General features: G+C 30.5%; 1 protein-coding gene across 5 annotated transcripts in view; it reads right to left on the bottom strand.

Annotated features, from left to right (window-relative positions):
* The window catches only part of ASPP (Ankyrin-repeat, SH3-domain, and Proline-rich-region containing Protein), a 704,899-nt gene extending 687,472 nt beyond the window's left edge, over window positions 1-17,427 (bottom strand). For all 5 annotated transcript variants that reach the window (XM_088232182.1, XM_088232180.1, XM_088232181.1 and 2 more), the window contains exon 1: window positions 17,137-17,427. The gene's annotated coding sequence lies outside the window, so the exon portion shown is untranslated. The remainder of the gene's footprint in view (window positions 1-17,136) is intronic.
* Window positions 17,428-18,647: the final 1,220 nt, after the last annotated feature.

Genomic DNA, 18,647 nt, shown 5'->3' on the forward strand with positions numbered 1-18,647 from the left:
TATGTAGTAAGGAAATAACGTGTCTATTTGTTATACGCCAATGGTTAGGTTAGGTGGCGTAGGTAGCTTCACCTACAATTGTTGTTAAATTACAAATATAGAATAGGCATTATGAGGTAATTGTCTGGGAATCACAGTGGTAACTTGGTCTAGTTGGACCATATTATACAAAAACCATTTAACCCACAATTAGCGAAATTTGTATTTTTGATGAATAGTTAAAATATATTTAACAATGTTTGAGTATGTCCAAATGCTTGCAGTCTGGCTGGATTTTCTCCCTAGGGAGTTATTCATATTTAAATTTATTTCAACGGAGAGGAAAAACATTTTTGAGAGGGGAATCTGGAAGTCTTGGCGTTTACAGGGCTTATGACCAGTCATTGGCTTGTTTAAGTGGCCGAAATTGGCTTGTTTAAGTGGCCGAAATTTGCTGAAAATATCCAACCCAAAAGATGAACACATTGTTTTTTATCGATTTTTCAACCCACAACCAATCAATCTGAATAAATATTCTGATAAAAACATTCTTGCGGGTTTACAGCTTTCATGATTTTTCCCTTTGAAATTTATCATACCTATGGATATAAAATTACCTAATTTTACCAAAAGGCGCGGTAAAATACCGTAATTTACAGTATTTAACGGTAATTTTCGGTTAGAAACGAATATGACGTACTAATTTATACTTTTCAAAGATGTAATAAATACGAGTAGCTTTGTTTTAGGACACGTTACATGACAGTGAAAATCAGGTTTAGATCCACCGAGTGGTTGTCGAGATTTATTATAAGCATGGTATATACCATTGTGTAATTCTACTTTCCGTTATAATAATTTTCTATTTATAAAAATGTCCTTAAAAATGCCCATTAGGCGTATATATAAATAAATAAATAAATAATGGTAAAATATGTTTTAAAATTTCGCAAATATTCATACGTAATTATCTCAGTTTTCCAATTTTGTTGGATAGTTTCTGCATAACATGGTCCAATTTACATTGCGTATTTAACAGCAGAAAATTTATAAAAGGAAACATTAATTGGATCGTTGGTTAATATTACAACTCCCTATTCACAGTTATTTTCGTCATAATCACACCCTCATCGCACCTGGTGGTGCATAGGGCTCTGTATTGGTATACCACTTACCATATGCATGGTTATTAGTGGGTTTTAGTTGCAACTACGAGCAAAGTCACTTTCAGAATATATTTTTACAAAAATAATTAAATTGCTAATATGTAACAAGGCTTTATTTTATGTTAACAGGCATCTATTAAAATTTTTGTAAATAATTTTCGTATAAAAAGTAAGTATGCTTTTAGTTCTTAATAATGTATGTATTACTTTTTAAATTTATATAATTTCTTTAATTTTTTTTCTTTGTAAAGGAAAAATAAAATACAAGCTGGTTTCGCGGTTTAGTGAGTTTCATTATTTTTCCTTTTATATTTTCTGTTCATGTTTACCTTCTTAATTTAAAATATATTCAAAAAAAAAATTAATGATTTTTTGGGTTTTTTTCGTACATTTTCAATAAACTACAACGCCGTACAATTTAATGTTCTAATTTTTGCCGTGCGTAAGAAAACGTTTTTTACATCCAATTTCCCATAGGGCGGAATTTTCTCATTGTGCAATTAACATTACTGGTCATGTTATAGTAAGTTTTTAATGTGGTTTCAATTCGCTGTATTATTTCAAAAGCAACAAAATCTGACACTCACTAATCCGGATAATTAGAGTTCTACTGTTGTCATAGAATATTGATAATTAAAATTTATTTATTTCGAAATTGGGAAGAATTATGAAATTAATTTCGACACTATATGTTATAGGTATATTCCCTACACGTGCGGGCCAAAGGTGTATTTGTTGCGTCGCTCGAAAATGGAGGCAGCTTGAATATGTCTCGACGTATGAGTGTTTCTAATCCCGCATTTATTTATATTTGGTATACACTTTACAGTTTATTATTTTGTAGAGAAATTTTATATTGAAACAACACGGCGTTTAGTCGGGGAATCAAAATGAATAAAAGTATTTTTTTTAGTTATTTGGATATAACAGTAAACTGATAAGAAATTTTCAAAAGCTTCACTTTTTGATTAAATAATTGTTAGTGTACTCCCTTTTAATACCATGTTCCCAATACTTAGAGCTAAGTGAATAATTACAATTTCGCAATAATTAACAGAATTTCTTTTAAAAAAACGATTATACTCTTAACTTTGTAGAACGGAAATGTTTTTATAGAAGCTTTTTATAAAATCTACCGGGATTTGTACTATGGCAATACATATTAATATGTAACACAGACATGTGGTAAAAACATCGTCTTGAAAACTTATGCACGCATTTCGATCGCTTACGAGTTCGTTTCCCGTCAAATACGACATTATGTTTATGGACGGTACCGTTTATTCTCGTTAAATAACGGAAGCGTTGATTATGATCTTCAACTTAATTATTACGAAAAACCTCAATGAATCATTAATATTTTAAATAAGATAAAACACAGGTTTCATTCGTGTTTAATGTCAACCAAGGTAAAAATACATTCAGATTTTATAATATTATTTCATTTTAATTTAATTTATTGGGAACATGACAAGTTTTTATATATTTAGTAGGTATATAATAAAAAGTTTATTATACTCGTACATAATATGGAATAACAAATTTACAATTAAAAGATTACAATTATATATAATTTAATTTTTATTTTTTGAAAATATTAAGTAAAGGTGAATCAACTAGATTAACAAGTTACAGCAGGGATGGAGAATTCCTTAAATAAGGGAATTGTAATTTGTTAATCTTAATGACTCCCGAGGGGGTGACATCCAGTCTTTTGTCTACGAACATTTGGACAAACTCAAATATTGTATTGAATTAACTAGGTTCAACTGTTCATTTATAAGTTTATTCGCTGGGTTATTGTCATTTTTTATTAGTTACAGAACATATTCAATGGAAAAAAAAATATGAAAAAGTTAAAAATACATAAAAATAGAAATAAACGCATTTGTTTATAAATTACCTTAAATCTTATAAATTACTCAATGGTAAAAAGGAATAAAAAGGAAAGAGGAAAGAGGAAAAAGGAAAGGAGGAGAGATTAAGGAAGAGAAAGGAGATGTTTTTTCAGACGTGATTTAAACAGAGATAATGTAGTAACATCTTTGATGGTGGATGGGAGATGATTCCACAGTCGAGCCCCATGGACACTATATAAGTTAGAGAAAAAAGAGGAATTGTGGAGGGGTATTAAGAGAGTGCCTTGAGAATTAGAACGAAGAGGTAAACCATGAACTGATAAGCGTTGAAATTTTTCACGCAGGTATATAGGAGCGTTAGGACTATGAAGTACATTTTTGTATATTTTATTTAAAAAAAAGTAGAATCATAATCCAATAAACTTGTTTTTTTGGATACATAACCAAATTAAAGCATTCATTTTAATTGAAATTTTTACTTAAAAAATATGGGCATAATATTGCAAAATAGAAGTAGAATGTAATGAGAATAAAAGATAAAAGTGGAACAGGCATTTTCAGAGCTTGTAAACTGTATTAATTGGTTTAAGTTATCACTTTATAGACTGTATAACATTAACTATTCTGCCTGAATTTATACATCAAACTTTTATGAAGTAAAATATTTGAAACCTCTATTGATTTGTTTAGATTAGATTCGTTGAAAAATTAACCCGATTTGTTATTATGTAGTAAATTACACTTATTAAGAACTATGTAGGTCACGATTATTGAATGATACGCGATGAACATTTCTCAAATTAGCTTTATTTTTCAGTGATTATACGATTGAAATAATAATTTATAATCAAAGGCTTTAGGAATTAAAATGTCACATATTCGTTGGGAGGCTTTCGGCGAAGAAAAGAGAGCGCGATCTCTCTTCTGTTTTTGTGTTATAAAGTTGTGACCGGGACCTCTGTTGACCGATAACTCTGTTGACATTTTGTGCGATGTTCAGGCATATGTTCCCCCTTCAGCTGATAGCGAAACTGGTTCTACGCTGCAATTTTTTATTGGCATTAGTAAAAAATTGAGGGGATCCTGAGGAATAATGACGACGTGTTGGCCTCAGTCCATACATCCTTCTCTCTTTTCGTTAATCTGCATGGAGGTTGTATTCCTCAGGATCTTTTTTTGTTAACTTTTATCCATGCCCAGCTGAAAGAGTCTCTCAGGACTCCATAATAGCTGCGGGTGGATAGTGGGCTTCAAGATCCCCTCAATGTAATATTCAATTGTTTCTGGATTCCCATTTCGAGTAAGTAAAAAATCCATATCCGCTTCAATTCGACTAAGTACTAATGCTGTGCTCTATACACCACTAGGGGCTGATAAGGAAATGAAATTAAATCTGACTTATATTTCAAAATTCTTTAAGAGAAGTTTAAGGCTTAACTTTGCCCTTAACTGAGAGACCGTATTTGGCGGAACTTATGTAAACAATTTGTCGATCTAAGGAGGAGGTAAGAACTCTAGGTGATAAGGATTCTTGAAGTGTCCGGGGTTCACAACGAGACAAATAAAGAAGAACTACCATTTTGTTTTTTCTGATAGTACATAATAAACATTCTCTTTGCGCAATTAAAATAAAATGATTGGTCCCACCGATATTAATTTTCCAACCGCTAACCAACCGATACCGTTAATAATGTGGACAGGTAGGTCCCACGGTAAAATACAATTCCCGACCTGGCAGCACTGAACCGAAGTGACAGTTCAGCGTTTTCAGGAGCCTGGCAACATATTATGCATATTCGAAATCGGAATAAAGAGATCGAATTCGATACGCGCTCTGCTAAAGTTTCACGCGCGATTCTTGCCGCCAAGTAATTATACCAATCTTACAAATAAAAATATTAGCAAAGAACCGTATTGGGGTTACCATTATTTTGTATTACTGCTGTTTAAAAGATCATCTACAAATCAATTGCTGTTAAAAAATATAAGTTTTGCGAAAGCGCCAGCGCCAGATAATCGACCTTTACATGATTTTATTAAATAAAAATATGTTTTTATAAACCAGTGTTTTTAATCCATAGATTAATACATATACATCGAATACATGTCATTATATTTTTACTACTAAGAACCGCAGCGAAATTCAGACGAACACAGAAGCATTCTGTGTAAATTTTATTACCATGCCATTAGCAACTCACAAAGCAATAGTCAGCCATGTCACGCTCATAAGCGCGTATTTTCATAATGCGTATGCCGTGCGATGTCATACCATGAGCTTATTCACATATACTACACAATGCGTTTGTGTAAGTATTGCGAATGCGCCAGCTTTAAAAAATCCACCAGTACCTACGGCTCGATGTGTTTCTGTAATCTGTAGCTAACTTCGTGGTCAATAATTACATAATTGTTTTTCTCCGTATAGGCGACACTATTCGGTTATTACTATAAGGTCCTGACGAAACCGGTAGACATAGGAAAGTCTGTACCCTTAGGTAACCACTTATGGTTATATTATACAATTATTTACAAACATTTAATGAAATTTTAAATCACAAAGAATATTAATAAGATAGATTTTTTACTTGGAAATATTTTTTGTATACCCTACACAGCCCTTATATTTTTACACAACAGTTCTTTGGCCACTTTTTAAATATCCTTAACCCTAACTTCCTTGAATCTCTTCCTGTCTCATTCCAAACTCATTTCCTGATCCCTCATTCCTCATCATATGGTTACACACATAAAGAGAGACATTTACCCAAGCGTCAACCACAACCATAATACAAGATACTCTAATAGGGATCTGATACTAAGTGAAGGGGTCAACACTGTTCTGGCATCGAGACAACACTATAACGTGGGCAAAAAGGTCCATAACCTTTTGCCAGAATCGTGGAAAGACGGGAGTGTTGTCAAGTTACGGAAGGTGTTGACCTCGCTCTTTCATGACATTGGTCGTAGGGAGTCAGAAAAGTTGATGCATGCCACGGATTGGAGAACCTTACTGGATGTCAAAAATAAAATATAAAAAATAAGGAATAATTTTAAAAAAAATATATTTATAGATAGATGACAACCATGAAGTTTCGCATAAATAAATTGTCTATGTTTTTATGAATGTATGTATGTGTATGCGCATGGGTGTATGTACGTATGTGTGTATGTACATGTGTATATATGTGTATATTTATATATATGTGTGTATATATGTGTATGTCTGTATGTATATGAATCAAAATGTGTATCCGAATAAGTTTATATTTTGTTTGTCTGTGCTCTATATTAATTTGTTAACTATTATAATATATTAAAATGTAATTGCCTAACTTGGAACGGGGTATGTACCCTTGTTAGCTGGGCAAAGTGAACATGGAATTGTATTTTGATAAAGAGTGTGAATAAATAAATAAATAAATATAATGTGTTATGTATTAGTAACTTTATATTATGAACAAATCTCATCTGCCCGCAAAAAAACAGCTGAAATTTAGAGACAAATATGTAGTGGGTATTTAAACATAAATCTACATAAATATTTTTTATATTAATTTTAAAAGAAAAAAAAATTACCAGTCTGTTTTTTGGATGCCCGGAAGAGAAGCCTATTTTCGTAAATTTAAAAAAAGATAGTGATACTTAAATCCACGAATTTGGAATAACCAGAGACCGGTTTCATTGCTTTCTCGACATCTTCGGGACTAGTATTTTTATTATAACTAACCATTTTTGTTTAAGACCTAGAATCATATTAAATTATGTTTTGCTTATTATTAATTTATTACCGATGAAATATTTCACCTTTCTGTTTGTTTTCGTGAGAATAACTTCTAAACAATTCCTATTGAAATACGTAATAAGACGTCTCTTCCTATCCATAGAATTCGAATTACAAAACTTGTTTATAATAAATAATAACAACGATAAGTATATGTGGTTCATTTTTACAATTATTTTGTAACAGCTTTACGAAACGTGATTAATTTTCATGTAATCCAGAAACAATACGATTGAAATAAAGATAATTATGTGAGTAAATATAGTACATACGCATTACTCGCACATAAATTTATTTCAATGGATAACAGCATATTTATCTTAGGGCCGCGCCGATCGCACCACAAAGCTTAAGTCGATCTTACTTTCCTTAATACAAACATAGTCCCATATGTTGTCCTTATATTATGGCACTAGAGCAGTGCCCCACCGGTAGGGCATAGCGCCTCAGAGGTGGGGCACCACGCTTTAGGGATGAGACACGTCGGCATTCCACATATAAAGGGGAATACTCATCGGTGATACAAAAAATGCCTGAGATGTAGAAAATTGGAATATACGCCAAATTGTACTTAAAATATAATGAAACCCGTTACAATTTCAATAATTATCTGAAAACACAGAAACTGTGCAGAGTGTAGGAATAATGGCATGGATTTTTGAAGAAACTAACACAAAATACCCTAATATTATTTTGCATGCAAGAAAATTACATATTTTTACCCTTTCCCTCAACTTACTCGTATTTGGTGGAATGTGGTTTTAGCCCCATAAGCGATTTACTCATTAAAAAACCAATCGATTGGATATAACTAATAGAGGTATAGAGGGGACCTAAGACTGAAATTGACTAAGTTAGATCCGGACATCAAATTTCTTTGTAGCAAGCGTATCTGAATTTAATCATGAATTGAGCGTCAAGATATGTGTGTGTTTGTACTCAATTTCAATTGTCACTCGTGTTTTATTATTGTTTTAATTTTTATTTTTTTCTCCTTAATTAAATTTTAATTTGTGTTTTGTAATCATTTCAGTTGTAATATATGTATAAGAATAGGTTTTATTTAATTGCAATAGGGGTTTATATGTTTACAGACATATTACAATAAAAAACCATTTATATCATTTCGTCATATGAATTTTAACAAAAAGGTTTCTAACTTTTTACTAAGCTCTTTATTGTACCATTTTTGATACAATTTACAAGTTTTAAGCAAATATTTTTTTCATACTTACGCACCCACACACACGCACCGTCTCCCTCATTCATTCCCACACGCACATGTATCCTCTCCCTCATTCATTCACGCATACACACATTCACATACACATGAATACAAACGTCACACAAATACAATTACTAAACTTCTTTTCTTATGTATTATGTGTCATTATATTTACAGTGGACTTTTTTAATTGGCTTTAGTTTTGTTAAGATTTTTCTAATTATTTTGTTTATGTAATAGCTTTAAAAATCCCAAATAAAAAAATAAAATAAAATAAAATAAAATAAAATAAAATAAAATAAAATAAAATAAAATAAAATAAAATAAAATAAAATAAAATAAAATAAAATAAAATAAAATAAAATAAAATAAAATAAAATAAAATAAAATAAAATAAAATAAAATAAAATAAAATAAAATAAAATAAAATAAAATAAAATAAAATAAAATAAAATAAAATAAAATAAAATAAAATAAAATAAAATAAAATAAAATAAAATAAAATAAAATAAAATAAAATAAAATAAAATAAAATAAAATAAAATAAAATAAAATAAAATAAAATAAAATAAAATAATTTGAAAATGTACCTACTGTTTACGTAAAAAAAAGATGCCGGTGGGGCATCCGACTTTTGAAAATACTACGGTGGGGCATGGCATAAAGATGGCTGGAAAACACTCACTAGAGCAATGATTTTTAAACACACTTTAGATATTTACAAGTATCCCACGGCACACGTGTCCTTAAAGAAAAGAAATATAAGCGTTCTTACAATTTCAATTAATTTCAACAGAGAGGGAAAACATTTTTGAGAAGGGAATATGGAAGTCTAGGCATTTACAGAGCTTATGTCCTGTTATTGGCTGGTTTAAGTGGCCACTTTACACACTGTTCCCTTCTCAGATTTCCATATTCCCTTCTCAAAAATGTTTTCCTTCTCTGTTGAAATAAATTTAAATATTAATAACTCCCTAGCGAGGAAATCCAGCCAGTCTGCAAGCATTTGGACATACTCAAACATTATTCTTACAATTACCCAAATATATTAACTTTGGTCGCCATTTTCACCGAGTTGAAAAAAACTCACTTTTAGAAAATGGAAATCAAATTGAGGTAGAGTGGGCTTCGAACCTCGAACCTCTGATTCGTGAGTCAGCGCAGCGACACTAGCCACGAGAGAACAACCCGATTCTCTACGATATCTACGCATTAATTGTGACAAAAATTATGTTCCAACAAACAATTTTTGCTTTAATTGCAATTGCAATTGACATAAATACAAAATCGTACTAATGTGGGTACTTTTATCTTAGAAGCCTGTTTAAAATACGAAAGAGAAATACTTTGCTCATTTTAATTTAGCATTGAACGCGGAGTAAAGTTTCAACGCCGCCCATCATGGGTTGATTTCGATCATATCATCATCATTTTATCATCTTTTTTGCATAAGTCCATCAAATAAATAAATAAATATGATGTCAAGTTGACAAGTAAGTGGAATATACCGAGAAAGATACAGATAGTACAGAAGTATGGTATACCGACTCGATATATACAGATGAAGACAGCGTTCATAATTGAGGCCCAGGTTCAATTTTTCCCGATAATTTTTATTCATTTATTTAAAACTTCAAGAACAAAGATTAAGTACTTTAGCGAGCTTATTACTAAAAGCAAAATCTTCATGCCGACCAAAAAACAAACTGGTCAAAATAAGAGTTTTTCAAATATTTGTTCTAAATAACGAAAATATATTGATATTATTTTGATAAAGATACATACATGAACAAAAACCGAATTTATTATAAATAACAGCGATTTTTTTAATAGGGAGATAAGGCTTGCACATAATTACTTAAAGAAATACATAATGTTATACATATTGAAATGTGGAATCACAATTAAACGTTGTTATGCAGAAAACAGCCAGCCATAGAAAAGTGAGACCGAGATAAGAGCACTTTTATGAAATGATGAAATATTAAAAAAATCTACATAATAGTTGGAACGTTTTTGACTTTAACAATTGATAATCAATGAATACATAAGTTTTTAAATATATTTAAAAAAAGAATCTTATTATGTATTTGACAAGTTTTAATGATTTTCAAAGAACTGTAAGATTTTTCTAGTACTGTGGGTGTTTACTGCAAATTGAGAAATGTTGTTTTTGTGATCCACACCATTTTCAGAATATTTTCTATGAAAGCGGTCTGGCTGTTTTTAGCAGAACATAGAATTGACCTTACTGCATCCAATAAAAATAATGACTCTATTTTTCAAAATTGTGGACTGGCTGCTTTCTGCATTAACTACGTTCAATTGACTACTGTTACCGAGCCTCCTGGCCTGTTGTGGTACAAAAAGAGAACAAAACACAAAAAAAGTAGGAAGAATTTGGTAATAACGACTACGTGTGAGTGTATTTTTCAAAATGTCTAAATTAAGCACATTTACCTTTTTACCTTTAGCACGTATTTGCTTTATGATATTAGGCAGATATGTGGACGAAGCCATCAAAACACAACATCCAGCAATAAACACGAACTTGAATATAAAAACACTCATTATATCGTCATTACTCAGACGATACAAGGAAAAACGTGTTGTTAAGGCTCCAAATTGAGTTGTATAAACCCGACACTAAATGACGAAAAACGCAGATTTGACAAAAAATATCTACTAACACATTTTATTTTGTGCCTACAAAGACGTATATGCGAGTATTTGTCGCACCTTTAGGACGAAAACGACTTAACTCAAAAAGCTTCAATTGAGTTAAGATCATAAAACGACTTCAATGAACATCATCTATCTTTCTGCATTTAAAAAAACGCAACATTCGGGTGGGAATAGGACAAAACCATTGCATCGGTCTCTTTATTACTCAGAGCATTTAGATCCCGTGTCAGTACGGAAGCGACGCAATTAGTGCTGTGTTTACATTGCTGTGTGAAGGACGCAACGCAGACAAACATTTAGTGATGGAAAGCCGGTTGAGCCAATTTCATTCCGATACAAATGGCATGTTTACTTTATTTTCAAAAATATTCAAACGACCAATTTGGCTTTGTGATTGTTTCGTTCCGATTAACAGATAATCTTAGTGACTTATTTAAGTTAATGTCATTTTATTATTTAAATTATCGATATTATTAGTGAATTATTTACGTTTATGTCATTTCGTGAATAAATAAAAACATGTGTTTGGTGACCTGATCTGATTAAAAATTATGTCTATATCTCATTTATCAAAGTGCTCTTGTTTGTGTGTTGCAATCTAATAATGACTTATTGAAGTCTTGTTTAAGCTTATAATAATTTATTTTTATTACGTTTTTTATCACAGATTCATAGTTAAAAGCCTTAGGTATAATTTGTAAGTAAAAATTTGGTGTTTACTTCGAAAAATACGAAACATTCGACGAAAGAATACGAAGGTGTCACAATTTACATTCTTCTTTTGCAATGTCCCAAAAAGTTGATTTTTAGCGTTGAGTCGTTTTCGTCTTTAAGGTGCGCTGTGTCGAAGTGAAGTCATTAGCATTTAAAAACGTAACTTAATAATTTTCAGTACTTTGAAACTTATTTTTACACGGTGTTACGTTCCACACAGTACCGTGTAAAAAAATATACTAAAAATAAGAATGAGCGACCGAAGTACTGGTGCCTGTTTTGGTCAATAAAACGAGTTTCGGCTGCGGTTTTAGTTTTTCCTAAAAATTGACCGAAACTTCGGCTCAACCGAAACCTACGGTTGGAATATATCGTTTAATATTTGTCTGTGCATCTTATGTCTTATGGCTCGTAATTTTAAATAAATTCCTTTCTAGTTAATAAGTTAAAGTTCCTATAGCGTTCATTGAAGAACTTTTATATCAGTTATATATACAACATTACAACAAACGACTTACTGAAATTGAACATGTTAAATACTTAGGACTAACAATAGACAAACAATTGACATGGACAATTTATATCAAAAATTTAATTAGCAAAGTGACGACATTATCAAGTCTTTTTTAAAAATCAAAAACTTTGTTCCAAAAACGGAAAAAAAATCTAATGTATGAAGCCTATGAAAAAACTAAAATATGTTATACGCAATTACCATGGGGAACAGGATATCAAAATGACATAAACAGACTACAAAGACAACAAAATCAAATATTAAAGTTAGTACATGACCTTCCCTATCTAACTGCAACTAAAGAACTTTTTAAACAATTAAATATAACTGAACTCTTTCAACTAGAATCATTAAAATTTATTCATAAATTAGCCACTAATGTAATTGTAGACGAAGAACTAAAACTTTTAAAAAATTGTAGTGAACATGGACATAATACGAGAATATCAGAAAAATATCATATGAAACTTTCTAAAACAAGACAAGGACAATCAAGACTAATAAACCAGGGACTGAAATTATACAATAAACTATTTTTTTTTTTTATTCATACTCTGTTGTTGATAATAATATTTTTTACATCTTTTGAAAAGTTAGTCTGAGTCTTTTGTTTAGTTTTGTCTGGTAGTTTATTGTATAATTTCAGGCTATTTTATTTTCCACAGTTCGTTTTTACCAAAAGTTTAATGCCGTTGAATGGCCGATGTGAACATTAATTAGAATATTACAGTGATAACTCAGAATCAAATAAATACATATTTTTTAATGTTACGTACAACATAAAACCAATCATATGTTTAAATGACCAAATTTAACGCTAAAGAACACTTCATTATATAATTACGAACATTTTTAATAAGATTCCTAAACAGATCTTAAAAGAAAATGTTGAAGAAACTTTTAAGAAAAAAATAATTAAATGGCTTATATGTAACAAGGCTTTATATTGATTATTATTTTATGTTAACAGTCATCTATTAAATTTTTGTAGATAAATTTGGTGAAAAAATACGTATGCTTTTAGTTTTTCATAATATTTATACTACTTTTTAAATTTATATAATTTCTCTAACGTTTTTCATTGTAAAGGAAAAATAAAAAACCCACTGACAAGCCGGTTTCGCCGTTTAGTGGATTTCATTATTTTTTCTTTTATATATTTTTTTTCTGTTCATGTTTACTTTTTAAATAAAAATAAATACAAAAAAGTTTAATTCAACAATACTCAACAAAGCGGCATTAATATTTTATCATTTTGACATCTTCACGTAATTTAAATCTTCATAACTTGTTTTTATTTTTGGTTGTTTGAATTAATAACATAATTTCAGGTTATTTCCTAAAACATATAACGTAATAATGATATATTATTCGTAAAGTTTTTCGATAACTTGATGAACAAATGCAGACACTCGTATGTTCAGTTTTGAAACCTCGAATGGCTGTAAAAACCGTTACCAAAATGTTAAATAATTCGAAACTAGAGCGAAGAAAAGGTGAAACAAGAGACGAAACGCGAACAGTTGATGCGTTTACAACAAAATGTAGGCCATTATTTACTTTATGCTGTGTACCTGTCTGATACAAACCTACCTGCGTATAGTTACTGGTAACTATTACAACCTGCTATCTGCTACCTGCTAGCTTGCAAAATATTCATTCAATCAATCACAATTAATTGCCCCAATTATTTCATTGTACATGCATGTATGCTGTAACGACACGAGATAAAGACTAACTACAGTAGATTAACGTGGTTTATTGTCTGTTTTTTTAGAGATTTCAGAGGTTTGAAATAACACAAACATTTTCAAAAACGAAAGATAATAAAATATTGATAAATCCTTAAATGTCCCGAAAACAAAAAAATCAACAATCTTATTAATGCATATTTTGTCGGCTTTGTAGTGTAATGGTCAGCGCGTTTGTCAACAATGCGAGAGGTCTCGGGTTCGATTCCCGACATGGTTTGTATGAAATATTTATTTAAAAGGTGTTTTTCACACTAGAATATTTCATAGTCTCTGTGCTCCGATTACAATGGGATGTTAACATTTATCTTCAATTTTATCTACAAAGTAAAATTAAGTTTTCTGTATGAAAAGCAGAATATGCATACATTTTTTTCTTCTTAACATGTTTGATTATAGGTTACCGACGAAGATACTTTAAATGGTCTTGAAAATATACTTATTTTTGTACACAAATATCGGTTTTTCTTATTAGACAGTCGAAGATAACTCTGTTAACTGCCCATTGTAATCGGGGCCATGGACTGGTTCCTGAAGCGTAAGACTGATCATCTTACCTTCATATAACAAAAAATATCAAGATGCACTGCGATTGATGTACGAATGCAGTGCCCTATGCACCATTGCGTGCGGAAAGTGAATGATAATGATGATATTTTGTAGCGACTTTATTTTTTTAAATACATAAAAAAAAAAATCATTTGAACCGGGTTGTAGTCTCATGGCTAGCGTTGTAAACTAACGGATCAAGGGTCGAAGGTTTGAACCTCGTTAGGGCACAACTTTATTTCCATTTTCCTAAAGTGGGTTATTTACAACTCGTTGACAATAGTCCCAAAAATTGAATTATCTAGGTTAATCATAAGAACGCAAACGTTTTTTTTTCAAAACAGCACTTTTTCATTTTACGCCACACAAGAGTTTCATGTAAAAACACAAGTTACGGGTATTCAGAACTAACCATCATTAGGTGTGGAATATAAAAGTTAATTATTGTACAGAATGATAGGATGACAGGATAATTATTCTAAATACCCAAAACATATTCTTATTAATATTAAAGTCGCGTGTGGCGTGTAAATATATAATCTATTTTATTTACTGTGCATTTAAAATGTTATTCTACTAAGTAAATACCAGAACAATAAGTAAAATAATGGTTTTGCAAATATTTACCTTATTGAAATAATTTGTGTAATATAATCGATCTTATTTTATCTTCATCGTTATATGCATTAAAAAAGGTATTTTAATTTAATCTATATATTTATATATAATTACATAATATTATATTTTATTTATTTTATTTATTTATTTATTTATTCACACTCTTTATCAAAATACAATTCCATATTCACTTTGCCCAGCTAACAAGGGTACATACCCCGTTCCAAGCTAGGCAATTACATTTTAATATATTATAATACTTAACAAATTAATATAGAGCACAGACAAACAAAATATAAACTTATTCGGATACACATTTTGATTCATATACATACAGACATACACATATATACACACATGTATATATAAATATACACATATATACACATGTACATACACACACACGTACATACACCCATGCGCATACACATACATACATTCATAAAAACATAGACAATTTATTTATGCGAAACTTCATGGTTGTCATCTATAAATATATATTTTTTAAATTATTCTTTATTTTTTATATTTTATTTTTGACATCCAGTAAGGTTCTCCAATCCGTGGCATGCATCAACTTTTCTGACTCCCTACGACCAATGTCATGAAAGAGCGAGGTCAACACCTTCCGTAACTTGACAACACTCCCGTCTTTCCACGATTCTGGCAAAAGGTTATGGACCTTTTTGCCTACGTTATAGTGTTGTCTCGATGCCAGAACAGTGTTGACCCCTTCACTTTGTATCAGATCCCTATTAGAGTATCTTGTATTATGGTTGTGGTTGACGCTTGGGTAAATGTCTCTCTTTATGTGTGTAACCACTACCGTTCTCAATATATACTGTTGAATAATATTCAGTACTCTGAATTCTTTGAAGAGCAAGTCACTTGGATAGCGAAATGTTTTTTTTAAGATGACTCGGATTAAAGATTTCTGTGCAATTGCTACAGGTTCAATATTAACAATATTTTATATTGATATATTATTATTTTTACGTTTAATTTTGATGGATTACATTACTGGTTCTGTTTCGATGCATATTTTGTTTATTGTTTTTATTAGTTTTATATTAATGAATGAAATTTTTAAATAATTTAGTTTTTATAATTTTTAATGTTAATTTTATTTAAATACGTATTTTATTCATGTTTATTTTATTATTAATTCGTACAATTTTTACAATACTTTGTATTCAATTTAATAATTTATTTTGCTCATTTCATATAAATATGTATTTAGTTGGTGTTTATATTCAATTGATGAAAAGTAAGTAGTGTCAATTTTTTTTACTGTTTCAATATTTATGTGTATTGTGTATTATTTTTCATTGTTTGTAAACCAAAGAAGAAAAAAGAAGAAAAAAACAATATATTATGTGGGTATAGGTAAGTATGTCTATGAACGTATAACGTATGTGTATGTTGAGATCATGAGATGGTAATTATGTATATATATGTTGAGATCCATACATATGTAAGGCTGAGATAAGCATTATCGACAAAATCAAGAAAGGAGCTCTGTTTTGGTTTGGACATGTAGAGCGAATGGACAGCGAAAGAACGGCTAAAAATAGAGGAAGACCGAGAAAGACATGGCATGACCAAATCCAACAAATACTTGAAGATGGACGTGTTAAAAGTCGGAAAAATCGGCCCGCGTGCAAGAAAAGATGTATGAATGTAAAGAAAGCGAGATATGTATGCAAAGATAGAGTGATGCGGCGTTCTATTCTCTCTGCCTACCCTTACGGGGAAACGGCGTGATGGTTTGTTTGTTTGTTTGTATGTCTATGTACGTACTCATAAATTTACTTAAATTATGATGGCATTTTATGATAACGTAGGTTTTTGATAATTAGTATACGTGTGTACACAAAAAAAACGTTACATTTTGAATTGTTTTTTTTATACACATCTGTTGAAACCTAGATGAATCATTTTTGTTTTTAACATAATTTTTATTTTAAAATATGATTTATTTAATCGTTTGAATGAAAATTTTATAAAATTATTTCACCGTATTAAAGCCAATTGCACCAAAAAAAATAAGTTGAAAATGTTTTATGTTATACTATAAATAATTTAGATAAAATTACCCGTTTCGACTAAAACGTAACTGTGATTTAATTAACTTAACATTTTATTTAACTTATCATTTTATTTGATATAACTTTTTGTGGTGAAACTGGCCAAATTGGAAACCAATTTAATACATTTTTATACCCAAAAATAGTCGGTTTTTACAACGAAAGACTTAAAAAGGTATCAATATACATTGAGGAAATCACCTACCTTTTAAGAAAAATGAGAAAACCTACATTACACTTAAGAAAACATTGATTTTACAAAACACTAAAACATTTCTAGCACTAAATTTTCACGCACGTAAAATACACAATTTAACAATTATAAACAAGCATCGATTTTGAATTTTTCGTAGCTGATCACCACACCACACAAAATGCGCGCGAAATCGCACCGGCAAAAGGCATTCGGAAAAGCGCGCCAAAGCGTGCGCACGTGCGCAGTACTCGCGACCGGCTGACGGCACAGTGTTGCTTGCGCACTACACAACAGCTGACTGAAGACGGAAATATTAAAAACACCAAACTCACTTCGCGCGATACACTGAACGCGGAATAAAGTGCCTTACTGGCTGGCTCATTACATTACTACTCGTACCTGAGATTTTTCGCCACTCGAGTCGCGAAATTCCGACATCGGTACACTGAATTGTGAAAATATACTATTCTTATTTTGTTCGTCACGATTTTCGGTTATTTTTATCATTTTATTTGTTAGATTCGTAGAAATATCATTTAGGTTAGTACATTTTTTTTTTTTTGCCTTATTTTTTTATTTATAGTACAATTAAGATACATTTCAGAATCCTGGACGGGTGCTTTCGACTCGATGGCTGCTCTCAGGTAAAAACCATATAAATAATAATAATATTAATCACTGACAGGCGCCGTGGCGCAGTTGGTTAGGCGTCGCGAGTTCGATTTCCGCCAGTTGCAAGTTTTTATTATTTTTTTATTCTGGGTATTGTGGGATATTTTACGTAACTTCCTTCCATATCTTCTTTCCCACCTGCTGACGAATCTCTTATATAGAGGCTTAACAGGTTGTTCCTTTTTAAAAAAAAATAATAATCTAAGCTTTGGTGAAGTTTAGTACCTATACTATATATAAGCAGAATTGGCAATAGAATAGCTTTTTTTTTTAATATTTTGAATCTTGAAGTAGGGCACATATATGTGTGCTCTAATAATTACATTGCATATATGAATAATTTATAAACTATTTATAACATATATCTTAACCTTAAGTTTTAATTTTGCTTTTTCAACATTATAATATATTTCTTACATACGTATTAAAAACAGACGGTATTTTATTTTAACTGAATTGAGGGGGTTCCAAATCGGATTTCGAACGATTTTTATAATGAAAAAATTGTACTTGATACATTGAAAAATCTAAACGCACTTAAAACTGAAAAATGTAATCCGAGGAATGCGCAAACCATACATAATTTTTTTTTCTTCTAATGTGAGTGATCCACATATAGATAATGCAAATATCAGAAATACAAATTTCTATGGACCTCTCAAAGGTTCAACTAAATAACGTCGAATTAAATTGCCAAAATGTTTCGATCCAGAGGGATTTTAAAAATTTAATATATCTTGTAAAAGAGTATTACAAAAATTAGTACTTGTTTAGCAACTCATCAGGGTCCAACACAGATCCTACTGTATTTAGCTATTAGGGAGCAATATTCTTTAATATTTATACAT

The sequence above is a fragment of the Micrasema longulum genome, unplaced genomic scaffold (genome assembly GCF_059751315.1).
Source record: "Micrasema longulum isolate JH-2025_06_02 unplaced genomic scaffold, ASM5975131v1 h1tg000955l, whole genome shotgun sequence".
Taxonomy (NCBI): Eukaryota; Metazoa; Arthropoda; class Insecta; order Trichoptera; family Brachycentridae; genus Micrasema; species Micrasema longulum.